Genomic DNA, 12105 nt, shown 5'->3' on the forward strand with positions numbered 1-12105 from the left:
CTTCTTCCCTGTGTGGATGGCCGCGGCCAGAGTCGGAGCACCAGCAGCGCTGCCCGTGAGTGATCAGCCCCAGGGACCGGGCGGAGGAGGCTTGGCGAGAGCCCCTCTCCAGGGTGGGGTCGCCCCAGCTCGCTCGAGTTTTGGGCGGGGACAGAGGACTTCTCCGGGGTTTTCCCTCCTGGACACATCCTGGGCCCGCAAAGGGCTGGGCCCCCGCAGACTTCTCTCTGCCCTGGGCATAACTGCAAAGAAAGAAAAGTTCAGCTGCACGGAACAGCCAGGTTCCCGGGCAGGCAGGACGGGGCGGGGACTGTAGGAACCCATGCTTGGTTCGCCCAGACCTGGGCACCAGACCCTGTCCCGCAAGAGCTCCCTTGGAACTCAGGATCCCCACGTCTACCATACTTCCAACCCCATCCCACAGTCTTCCAGGCTCCTGTTCTTGGTGGTCCTGTCCTCACCGCTGGGTTTGCTTCCATCCCTCTTTTCCTCTGAGATGACCAGCCAGGCCGAGCCAGCCAGGCCAAGGGGTCCACACACAGGCATCAGAACACTCTGCCCTAGGGTTTGTTGCAGCAATGTCTCGTGCCCGGATTAGGCATGTGAACCCTGTGGGTGCAGGTGCGAACGAAAATAGATTCCCTTTAGGGACTCTACTATATGTATGGTTCGGTAGCACCCATCCTGGGTATCTAGTTGTCTATCGTACGTCTCCTTTCTTTCCCACTGTATACCCCCCCCCAACAATGATAGTTAATCTAATTAGACGGCAAAACTTATTAAAATACAAGATAGAATGCTAGCCGAAAAAATGTGTTCAGGACCAGTTAGATGACTCAGGGAGTAAAGGTGATTGCTGCTAAGCCTTGACAACTTGAGTTGGGTTGCTGGGAACCCCAGACAGTGCAAGGAGAAAACCCACTCCCTCACATGGTTCTCCATATTCAACCCACGCACAGTGGCGCATGCTATCCTCCCTCCACTGCCGCCACAGAAAAAAGAAAAAAACCAAACAAGCAGCAAAAAAAAAGCAGCAAACAGTAAATAAAACATACCGTGCAGAAGCTGGTCTTCTCAAAGTGAGGACTTCAGTCTCCACTAACTGTTAGTGAAGCTTTTTTTCTTCTTCTTTTTGACTGCTCTAACCCAGCTATTACAGCCTCCCCCCAGGCTAGAGGTTTTAATTTGCCTGACGTGCTTGGGCAGGAAGGCTGTCGGTCTGCAGTTGTGCAAACAAGCGAAAGAATGGAAGAGGCTGAAATGAGAAGGACCACAAACAAAATAAAACACAGCGCTAGTTTCTAGCCCCGAGGCTGCGGCTTTAGCTGCGTTCTGATTGGGAGGAAGAGCTGTTTAGTTCATTTGTGTGGTTTTTAGGTCGGGTTCTATTATGGCTGAATCAATGTTTCCATGATGGGCTTGGTTCTATGGCTGCTTCCAGAGAGCCTCTCAAGTCTTTCCTGGAACTACGCAGATGGATTCGGGGGTAGTTTTTGTTGTCTGTCGTTTGTTGTTTGTGTTTTAGGGATTGAGTGATTTTGACTGTCGGCCTCACCGGCTCAGAATCAGAGCTCTTGGAAGCAGCCAGGGCTTCATCAAAACGTTGTTGTGTGGGAGGAACTGCAGGGGGAATGCTGCGCTTCACCGTATGTGAGAAACACATACTTCTGTTGGTTTCTTGAAGGTGTGTTTATGTGTGTGTTGTGTATGCATGTGTGCACGCATCTATGGATGGCAGGGGAGGATGTTATTCCCTTGAGACAGAGTCTCTCACTGAACCTGGAGCTCACTGTTTTCTCCAACAGACTGGCAAACACCAGCATCACCCTGTCTCTGCTCAGACATGCCTCGTTTTGGCCAAGTTGAATGTTCTATGTGAGTGCATGGGGATCCAAACTCAGATCCCTCAGTTAGCCCTTAAGGAAGACAAGCTTCTGGAAAACTATTCTCTTTCTCTACAAACAACAATGAGACCTTAACACATGTTGCAAACAACCTTTGTAAAGCAGGTCAGGGGAGAAATAAAGATTTAAAGATTATGGTAATGGGGAAAATCGTAACGGCGTTTAGTCTTGAGAATAAGAGACTGTTGGTTAGCCGTCTGCATCCTCCCCTGCAAGTCTCAGGGAACACGGCGGAGAAGGCAAATAGAGCGGAAGAAGTGAAGGATGGGAAGGCACACTAAGGAAACCTGTTCTCTTCAGCATGGTATGGATGATGCCCCATGAACTCAAAGCTACAAAATGGGGCCCGCCTGCTGTCCGTCATGGATGGGGAGGGTCTCATAAGGCCCCACCCTTCCCTGAGGAGTTTCTAGGGGATATTCCTAGTGATAGAGCTATTGGTAAGTTGCCCTTGCTCGAGTATTTAACCCCCACCCAAGCAATCCTAATAAAGTGAAGTGGAACACACACACACACACACACACACACACACACACACACACACACACACAGCTGGAGAGGGAGAAAGGGATAAGAGGACAATGGGAGGGAGATGATCAAAGTACATTTTACATATGTATGACATTGTGAAAGAATAAATAAAACATAAAAAGGATTTAAAAATTGAATTCACTGAAAATGGGGGAGGGCTTATTTTAAAACAGGCTCTGACTCACTTCTGCCCAGTTTGACAGCTCACATTTGTATGAATTAGTAAGGCTTTGTCAGTAGTCTCAGTGCGTAAAGACCGCCTTCATTTAAGTGCAGGTCCTAAGTGTTGAACTTGTGTGGCCCCATTGCTTAGAAAAACAATGCAGCCCGATAAGAATCTTTTGTTTCTTCCTCTTCCTGGGAATTTCTAATCACGGTCCTAAAGCCCTGGAAGTCAACCTTCTGCTGTTTGGAGAAAACTACCCTCTGGCAATGTTCCTTTCCGCACCTGGTGGAATGAATCTAGTTAAACAGGGTTGTCTGCCAGGCATCCAGCAGCAAAGTCTGACTAAGTGGCCTCGGAGTAGGCGGAGTAGGCTTTACGTTTTACGGTGAGATTCTGGAGATGTCAGCAGACCACAGAAGGGTCCCTGACCTCAGGGTGAGTGTGATGGATAGTGAGGTGGAGACCATATCTCCAAACGGCCAAGAGAAAGTCAGCCACCATCTGGCCAAGGCACGTGGGTTAGAAGTATATTGAGAGAAGAGAGAAGGGGTTGTCATTATCATTCGCGAAGAGGTGGGACCCGAGGCTGGTCCCATGAGGGGCGGTGGTCCCACGAGGGGCAGCAGTTGGCCACCCAAGGCCTCACGGGTCCTCTGGTGGGTGGCCTGAGGCCAAGGGGAAGACTGACAGATAGATACGTCATGCAGAGACAGCTGGGGTTTAGAGTTTATTTAGTGGGTTATGGAGGTGAAAGGGAAGGGGAGAAAAGGGGAAGGGGAGGGTGGGAGAAGGGAGAGAAGCAGAAGCCGCCTCTTCAGAAGGGCACAGAGAGAGAATGGAGAGGTGGTGGGAGATCCACTTGCCTTGGCAGAAGGGGGAGGTTGGGAGTGGGAGGGGCTTGTCTCTTGAAGGGACAGGGTACCCGGGCGACAGACCAGGCCAGCAGATTACAACAGTTGTCAAAAAGTAGACTCACCGGAGGAACGCTATGTGGCCTTTAAACACTGTACCATACTGAATATTGAGTTACATAGGAGATCCGCAGAGTATGGGGTAAATTTAAATAGCAAGTTTACGGATTAGAAAGCACTAGCCTTTTGCTCTTTGAAAACACACCTGTAACAACTGGAATTATATGCTCTGAAGTGGATGGGGGATTATAGTTGCTTTTTCTTTTTCTGTGTGTTTGCCAGGGTTACTCAGCTTTTGACAGTAATGATAGCTAACATTCCACGAGTGTTAAACACGCACACGGAGAATTTCATTTTCAAAGTCTCTCAGGAAAGAACTGTTATTATTTTCATTGTGGAGATTCAGAAACCAAGACTAGAGGGCAATTTGCCATGGCTGTACAGGCACTAACTGCGGAAAGCAAACCTCAGACTTAGGTCAGTAGTGAAAGTCTAATATTCTTATGGAAAAATCAAAAAGGGAAATCGTTCTTGTTTTAATAGAGTCAATTATTTTGATTGCTTTTAAAATCTGCCTCCCAAATCCTTCGTCTTCCCCTGTCTTTTCTTTTTGGAAGTCTTTGAGAATTGCTCCAGACTTACAGCATAGTTGGGAAACAGCTCTACCTCATGAGATGTATCCAGAATTCTCTGGAAGTTTCCCAGCCAGACTGGAGTTCCAGGAATCCCATGGGATTCCGGCGCAGCTCCAGTATAAGGCTGGAAGTTTTGAAGTAGACTCGGCAGACCATGCCCCAGAGCTGTCTGTTGAGGTCGCCGTTCTTTACAGCAGTGTGAGGGGACGGGAGTGAGTGAGTCCTGACGCTCAGTTCTCTGTGAACAGGGTAATGAGCTGGCATCTGGAAGCCTGGCTCCAGGGGTGATCTCATGCCTTGCCAAGGGTTAAATGCACGTGGGGATATTCTGAAGCTCCGCCACATAGCACTGGCCACTCTCTCAGGCAACCAGGCCCTGGAGATCACTTTTATCCTTCTCCTTTATGGTACCTACCTACTTTCTTCAGAAAGTTCAGTTTGTTTGATACCCCCACCCCCATCCCAAAACAAAACAAAAACAACCCTGCTGACTTAGATGCCCAGAGGATTTCTCTCTTCTATTTCTCAAGGAGAGATTTCTGGAAGACTAATGATTCCAATAACGGTGACCTCCTCATTCAAAACATGTTGTAGCCAGGTGTACACATGCCTTTAATCCCAGCACTCAGGAGGCAGAGGCAGGTGGATCTCTGTGAGTTCCAGGACAGCCTGGTCTACAGAGTGAGTTTAGGACAGCCAGGGCTGAGTAGCAAGAGCCTGGCCGAGAGTGAGGACTGCTCTTGCAGAGGACTGGTTTGGTTCCCAGCACTCAGGCTAGGTGGCTCACGGCCACTTGTCACTCAGTCTCCAAGGGATCAGATGCCCTCCTCTGGCTCCCATGGGCATCTGCACTCACAAGCCCACCCCACCACACACAATATAAAAAATAAATCAATAAATCTCAAATAAAAAGAAAGAAAGGTGACTATAAGGGTGAAGGATCCCTCCCCAAACGATCCCACATAGACTGTTGTGAGGTCTTGTTTATATTTAACAAATAAGAGGTTTCTTTCTGTTCTCAGTGTATGTCCCTACACTTAGAAAAAGGAGGCAGGCAGATTTTTATGAGTTTGAGGCCAGGCTTATCTACATAGCAAGTTGCAGGACAGCCAAGGCCGTGCAGTGTTCTTTAAAAATTGGTAAACTGACCAACTCTAAAACCACTTAGGTCACTTACACAGAGAACATGTGTCAAGTTCCTGACACCATCATGTTCTCTTTTCTTTTTTGATACAAGGTCTCACGTAGTCTACACTGGCCTTGAACCTGCTGTGTAACCAAGGTTGTCCTTGAATTCCTGATCCTCCTGCCTCCACCGGCCAGGTACTGGGATTATGGATACATGTTACCATGTCCTGAACTGACAACTAAGTTTTAAGATTGATTATTAATTCATTTGATTTCCCCTTTGTTCTCAATTCAGCTTTGATTATTAATAATATGATCCACTTAGGTGTTCTCAAATTTACTTTTTTATTTGTTAATTAGTTTTTATTTTATGTGTATATGTGTTTTGTCTGTGTGTGTGTGTGTGTGTGTGTGTGTGTGTGTGTGTGTGTTCACCACATGCAAGCAATGTCCTCGGAGACCAGAAGAAGATATCAGATCCACTGATACTGGTGTTACAGACTGTAGTGAGCCAAAGCGGGATCCTCTGCAAGAGCAACAAGTGCTGTTAACTGCTGAGCCCTCTCCAGCCCTGTCTGTGTCTTAGATGTAGTACCAGAAAGTTACACACAGTTTCCTTTCATAGCTTCGTAAGATACTGACTGTAGCTTAATGTTCTTTATATACTTAATATTGATTTGTGCCAACTCTTTTATTTAAATTAACATAGAGGTTTACTTAAACCTTTCCAAATATCTATCTATCTGTCTGTCTGTCTGTCTATCCATCCAAAGTCTTGGTTGGTATGATATTTGTTGCATCCCACGCTGGCTCCAAACTCATGGCAGTCTTCCTGCCTGAGACTCTTGAGTGTGGGGATGATAATCAGGTGCCATCATCTCTGTCCAAGAAAGGCTTTTGTTTCTAAATCTCGCTCCTAGAGGAATGGCTTTCCTTATGACATTGCACACGTCGTTTTGGATGACTTCCCCACCCTCCCCTCATCCCTCCTGCCTACCTCCCCTGCTGTACCCTTTGCCTCCAGTATCTGCTGTCCACTTTCACACCCTACCCTTTTATTCTCTCCCTGTCACCTTAAAGACTGCTGCCCCATCTCATGGACCTCTCTAGCTTCCTGGCTCTACCTGCATTTCCCTCAGCTAAACACACATATTTAACAATATGTGTATTGACATATGAGAGGGTTGTGTAGCGTTCATCTTTTTGAGCCTGGATTACGTCGTTTAGCATTTCCCAGTTCTACCTGTTTTTCTGCAGATTTCTTTTTTTAAAAAACTGCTGAGTAAGATTCTGTTGTGTATTTGTGCCACATTTTCATCATTCATCCACCTGTTGATGACCATCCAGGCCGCCTCCGTTTCCTGGCTGTTGTGAATAGTGAGACAGTGAACACACAAGTACAGACATCTCTGTAGCAGACAAATGCACTTTTCTCCAGATGCCCAGCAGTGGGAGAGCTATATTTTTAGTTTCTTGCCCTGTCTCCACACTGGTTTCCACAGTGGCTACATAAAAGCTTTACACTCTTCCCTCGTCCTCACCAGCAATGGTGAGTGGTTTGCTTGATGACAACCATTCTGACTGGGGAAGTGTTGGGGAACTTCCCCAGTGTATTACTTTTGTTTATGTTGTATTTGTTTAACTCTGTGAAGCTGTGATTCTTTGCCTGTCTAGAACACCCGATGGTCTAATAAAGATCTGAACGGTCAGTAGCAAGGCAGGAGCAAGGATAGGCAGGGCTGGCAGGCAGAGAGAATAAATAGAAGGAGAAATTAAGGAGGAGAAGGGTAGTGACCAGGGAAGGAGGAAGACATCAGGGTCCAGCTGTCCAGCCACACAGTAATACACAGAGTATGAGTAAGATTCACACAAGATAACTGGAAAAGCCCAGAGGCAAAAGGTGGATGGGATAATTTAAGAAAAGCTGGCAAGAAACAAGCCAAGCTAAGGCCAGGCATTTATAATGAAGAATAAGCCTCTGTGTGTGACTCATTTGGGAGCTGGGTGGTGCCCCCCAAAAAAGTCCAAAGAGCTTGCTAACATCATCAGACTACAGGGAAGAGATGGGATCTCAAAGTACTTATAATTTGCACTTCTCCCATGGCTCTGGATGTTGAATACTTTCTTAATGAAATTAAAAAACACATTTATTTATAGATTTTTTTGTCTCTCTGTGTATTCATGTGCTACAGCATGTGTGTATTCATGTGCTACAGTGTGTGTGGATACATGTGCTGCAGCATGTGTGTATGCATTGCTATAGTGTGTTTATGCATGTGCTTACAGCGTGTGCTCATGCGTGTGTGTGTGTGTGTGTGTGTGTGTGTGTGTGTGTGTGTGTGGTGTGTAGGTCAGATGACAACTTGATGCATTTTGTTCTTGGCTTCCGCATTGTAAGTTCTGGGGATTGGACTTAGGTTTTCAGGCTTTTTTGTTTGTGTGTGTGTTTGTTTTACCTTTCCAACTTCATTTAGAAAACCAAATCCAGATTCTTCCCCTCCTGCCCCATCACAGCCATAATTCAAATAATTTAGAGACAAAGTGGGAGGGGACAGAACTGAAGGAGAGGGAGAAGAGCCCCCTACACTCATCTCAGTGCCTACCTCTTGTCCACCTTCTTGGCTGCAGCTATAACTCTCTTTTGTTTCATGGGACCCTCAGCTCCTCCCAGGACCCTTGGGGTCAGAGGGTCAAAGGAGGATGATGTAGCCCCACTGCCCAGTTTCCAGGTAGTCTCAACCCTCCCCCTGCTGCTGCCCCCTGCACCCCCACAGATCTCTGTGAGCAGATGGACCGGGCAGGGCAGTGTTCTCTTCATAGTTGTCCAGAAAGCAGGCAGCCTGCTTCCTTGCTGAGTTTAGAGTCTGGGTGAGGATGAATCAGCAGGTCCTGATGGTCACCAGTGTGTGTCAGATGCCCAGCTCAGCCATCCAGTCCTCGTGAGCACACCGGCACAGATTTCACCATTGGCACTGACATTTGGTAGAAGATCTTAGTCAGGAAGTAGCCCTTGTGTAGGGAGGCAGGGAAGTCTTTCCCAGTAGGAGCTTTAGACAGAACAGGCCTCCTGCACAGGGGTCCCCTCAGGGCCTTTGACAGTGGTGAGGCGCTCCTCTTTGGGGAAGACTTTAATCCCACCGAGGTGTCTGTGGTCAGTGTTGTTACCTCTGCACACAGGTAGCCTCTACCGCCCTTCCACTGCGGGCGCCACCTGCACCCGTGGATCTCTGTGACTCGAAGGGCGGCAGTGGGGCTGAGGTGTGCATGGTTGGGAGGCAGGTTCAGGATTCAGCCGGCTGGAGACAGGGAAGGGAGAAGTGCCTTTTACCTGCTCAGACCATGAATGCTCTAAAAATATTTATTGGCTATTTGCATCTTTCTTTTTCTCTCTTTCTTTCTCTCTTTTTCTTTCTTTCTTTTGCTGTTTATTTCATTGGCCCATTTATTGATCGATAGTTTTTTTATTATTATTTTAGTGTGTAGCTTTTGTAGTTCTTTGTATATTCTGTGTATTAAGCTCTTGCCTGAAGCACAGGTAGCAAAGATGTTCTCGGATTCTGCAGGCCGTCTGTTCACTCTGCTGATAAAAGCGTGTTTTGCTGTGCAGAGTTTGTTACTGTTTGGGGCTACTTCCTGTGCTGTCGGGTTATATTGAGAAAGTTTTTGCCTGTATTGTTTCCCGAAGTATTTCCGCTTAGCACTTCCAGTACTTTTATGTTTATTTATTTGTCATTTATGCGTATGCATGTATATTTTTATGAGTGTATGACATGTATGTTCAGTTGCCCATGGAGGTCAGAAGAGGGTTTAAGACCCCCTGGAGCTGGAGTTACAGGTAGTTGAGGGGGGCGCTAGGAAACAAACTTGAGTCCTTTGGGAGAGCAATAAGTAGTCTTAACTGCCAGGCTTTCTCGCCATCCCCCTCTTCTTAACCTTAAGGAAACAGGAGTGGCCACAGCCCACCGCTTTCTCTGACCCCACTTCAGCAAACAGATGGTGGAGTTAGGCAGAACTGGATCGCATTGCAAGCTTGTGCACCCTTCAGCAAGTCTTTGACATCTCTGCAGCTAAATAGCTTCCTCTATAAAAACAGCAATAAGGAAACCTAGTGGGTGTGTCTGAATCCAAGTGAGATCCCAGGACACAGTAAGCCCTGGGCCCATGTTAGTACCCACAAATACAGTCATCTCCCGCTGCCTACCCTCTGCTTAGGTTCTTTCGAACAAGATTGTGCTTCATGGAGTCTAACCTGAGAGGCCCTGGCCACACCTCCAAAGAGCTCCCGTTTTTCTCGGTAATCGATTTTGAATGCTCTTGGATGATTTTCCTTAAGGCTTTGATTTGGCCATTTGGCACCTCTCACCTGTTCAGCAGGGTGGCTGTGGCCACCAAAGAACCATGACCCTCTAATCAGAATCATATCTATGCTTTATTTGTTGGTGGTTTGTCTCTTAAGGAAACCAAACCCTTCATTTCCTTATTCATGTTAATGTTTTAAGTGCACCAGTCTCGCTGCTTCGGGCCCTAGACTTTCCTGGTGGGCCATGAAGGGCCTAAGACTTGTGTTCATAAAGGCATGACCAGGGGAGGAGGAACTTAGCTAGCTGTTCCTTGAGAACTGAAGAACAAACATGTGCCTGTTTGATAACCATCACTTATCTGTGTCCTCTGGCACCCGTATCTCAGAGAATGCTGAGTTTTGTAAGAGTCTTAGCAGCAACTATGATGATGGAAGGGGGAGCTAGGTCAGTGGGCAAAGGCACTTGAGAACTGACTGATACAATTTGTCTCCTGACCACCGACGCACTGTCCCACCCTCAGCGCACAAACAGACAAACATAATTTACAAAAAGAAACAGTGGAGCTGATATAGCTAAGTCTGTTCTTAAGTAGAGGAAAAGATCACTATGAAAACAAAATGTAATTGGAATTACGGACACACTTCCGTTTAAATATCTGTGCTTGTACATAAAAGTAGCTTTTCCACTTAGGAGCTCAGCCAAGGACTGCATGGAAACAGCAGTGCATGTCTAATTCAACATAGCTGCAGCCTAGGGACTCGGTGACAGGGCTGGCACCCTGGCCGCTCGTCCCTGGGAGCGCTTTACCCTAGCTCACTACAACCCATATTCAAAGCCTATGTGGAGGGTTACAAAAGGAAAATGAGGATACATCCCTTGTTTTCTCTTCGTCTTCCTTTCCCTTTTTCTTCCTTTCTGTTCTCCCTCCCCGTCTTCCTCCCTCCCCGTCTTCCTTTCTGAGACAGGGCCTCACTGCCCATCAGGACTGATCCTGAACTTCTCATCCCTCTGTCTTTTTCAGAGATGGATTACAGAAATGCCCCATGTGCCTAGCTCAAACCTTGTTTATGTTGGCCTCATGTTAGCATTAACACAAATAGAGAAATGCTTTAAATTTCGACTCTTTACACCCAGAGACCCTGCTCCTGCACCTTCGGGCCTGTGCCACTGGGCTTGAAGCAGGGTCTCGTACATGTCGTGAGCATCCCAGTTCCTTTGCTGGTGTCCATCGGGTCCCTACCAATTGTAAGGAAAAAAAATATTTTGTAGGAAAAGTGATCAGAGCTCTGCTGAGAATCAGATGGTAGAACCAGGGTCCTCCGAGAAGGTGCAGACTTGCCGAGATTATCATTTCCTCCAGTGAGGAGAGAAATCCCGTTTGCCGGCTGACGTCATCCTCGGTGTCAATCATCTTTGAGCGGAAGCTGTATTGATGCGAGGGTTGAGCCGCCTTCCATAGCCCCTGCTCAGCAGGGTTTGCCTCCTCCTCATCCACACGTTCCCCTCTCCTGCCAGATGTTTCTACTTAACTGTTCACAGGTCCGCATCCTGTGTGCCAGCCTCCCGCCAGCTTGTCTGTCTGACAGGGGGAGTCTCCCACCCCACCCCCCATCCCCGCTCCCACAGGGGCGAGGGAGAGGCTATGGGATGTGCTTTGCTTACAGATGTGTAGCTTCTGCTCACACGAGGCAGGCACTTGTTCCTTTGTTGGCTTCCTAAACTGCCTGCCAGTGCTCTTCATTCTTCATCCAGCAGCTCACCCAGGCCCTTAATCCCGTCTCTTCTAGAACTTTCCTCGTTGTCTTTTTTTCTTATGCTGTGTTGCTGCAACTTTTCAATGCTTCTTGGACCCTGACTTTGCCTTGCTTAGGATTGTTCCACCATCTTTTGGTGTGTGTGGCACCTCTTACTGTTCTGTGAGTCTATTGGCAGTGTTCTCTGGGATAGAGTCCCTTTGGGGAGCAATGAGGAGCTTGGCAGAGTTTTGGAGAATTGTCCCCAAGCTGTGAGAGATATACACAATAAACAATTTCTTCTGTTCTGGACTTTGAATGAAAGCATGTAGGGCAAGAGCCATCAGGTCCAGTTCCAGCTTCTCTCTCGAAGACTTCGTCCATCTCTCCTGCTTTGACTTGACCCCCCCCCCTTCTCTCCCCATCCCTTACTCTCTCCAGGGTCTTCCTATGCATCCTCTTCTGTCCTGAAACTCTTTATGTAGACCAGGCTAGCCTACAATTCACAGAGATCCACTTGCCTCTGCTTCCTGAGTGCTGAGATTAAAGACGTGGGCCACCATGCCTGGATATTGTTTTATTTATTTTTCTTTAATGTCTCTCTGTCTCCTCATTGCTTTTAGGATGAAATCAAAGTTGTTATCGTGGTGCTCCCCCTCCCCCCTTGAGCCTTTTGGGCATTACTCCTTCTCCAACTGTGCCTCTCTAGCCAGACTTGCAGGCTTGCTCTGTTTAGCCTTATCAATTATGCCAATCTTCATGGTGCAGCTCAGATGCTGTCTTAGTTACTATTCTG

General features: G+C 47.4%; 1 protein-coding gene across 1 annotated transcript in view; it reads left to right on the forward strand.

The window, feature by feature from the left end:
- The first annotated feature begins 21 nt into the window (after positions 1–21).
- Ston1 (stonin 1) overlaps positions 22–12105 on the forward strand; it is a 43179-nt gene continuing 31095 nt past the window's right edge. Inside the window, exon 1 of the mRNA XM_005354725.3 lies at positions 22–55. The gene's annotated coding sequence lies outside the window, so the exon portion shown is untranslated. The remainder of the gene's footprint in view (positions 56–12105) is intronic.

The sequence above is a fragment of the Microtus ochrogaster genome, chromosome 16 (genome assembly GCF_000317375.1).
Source record: "Microtus ochrogaster isolate Prairie Vole_2 chromosome 16, MicOch1.0, whole genome shotgun sequence".
NCBI classification, from domain to species: Eukaryota; Metazoa; Chordata; class Mammalia; order Rodentia; family Cricetidae; genus Microtus; species Microtus ochrogaster.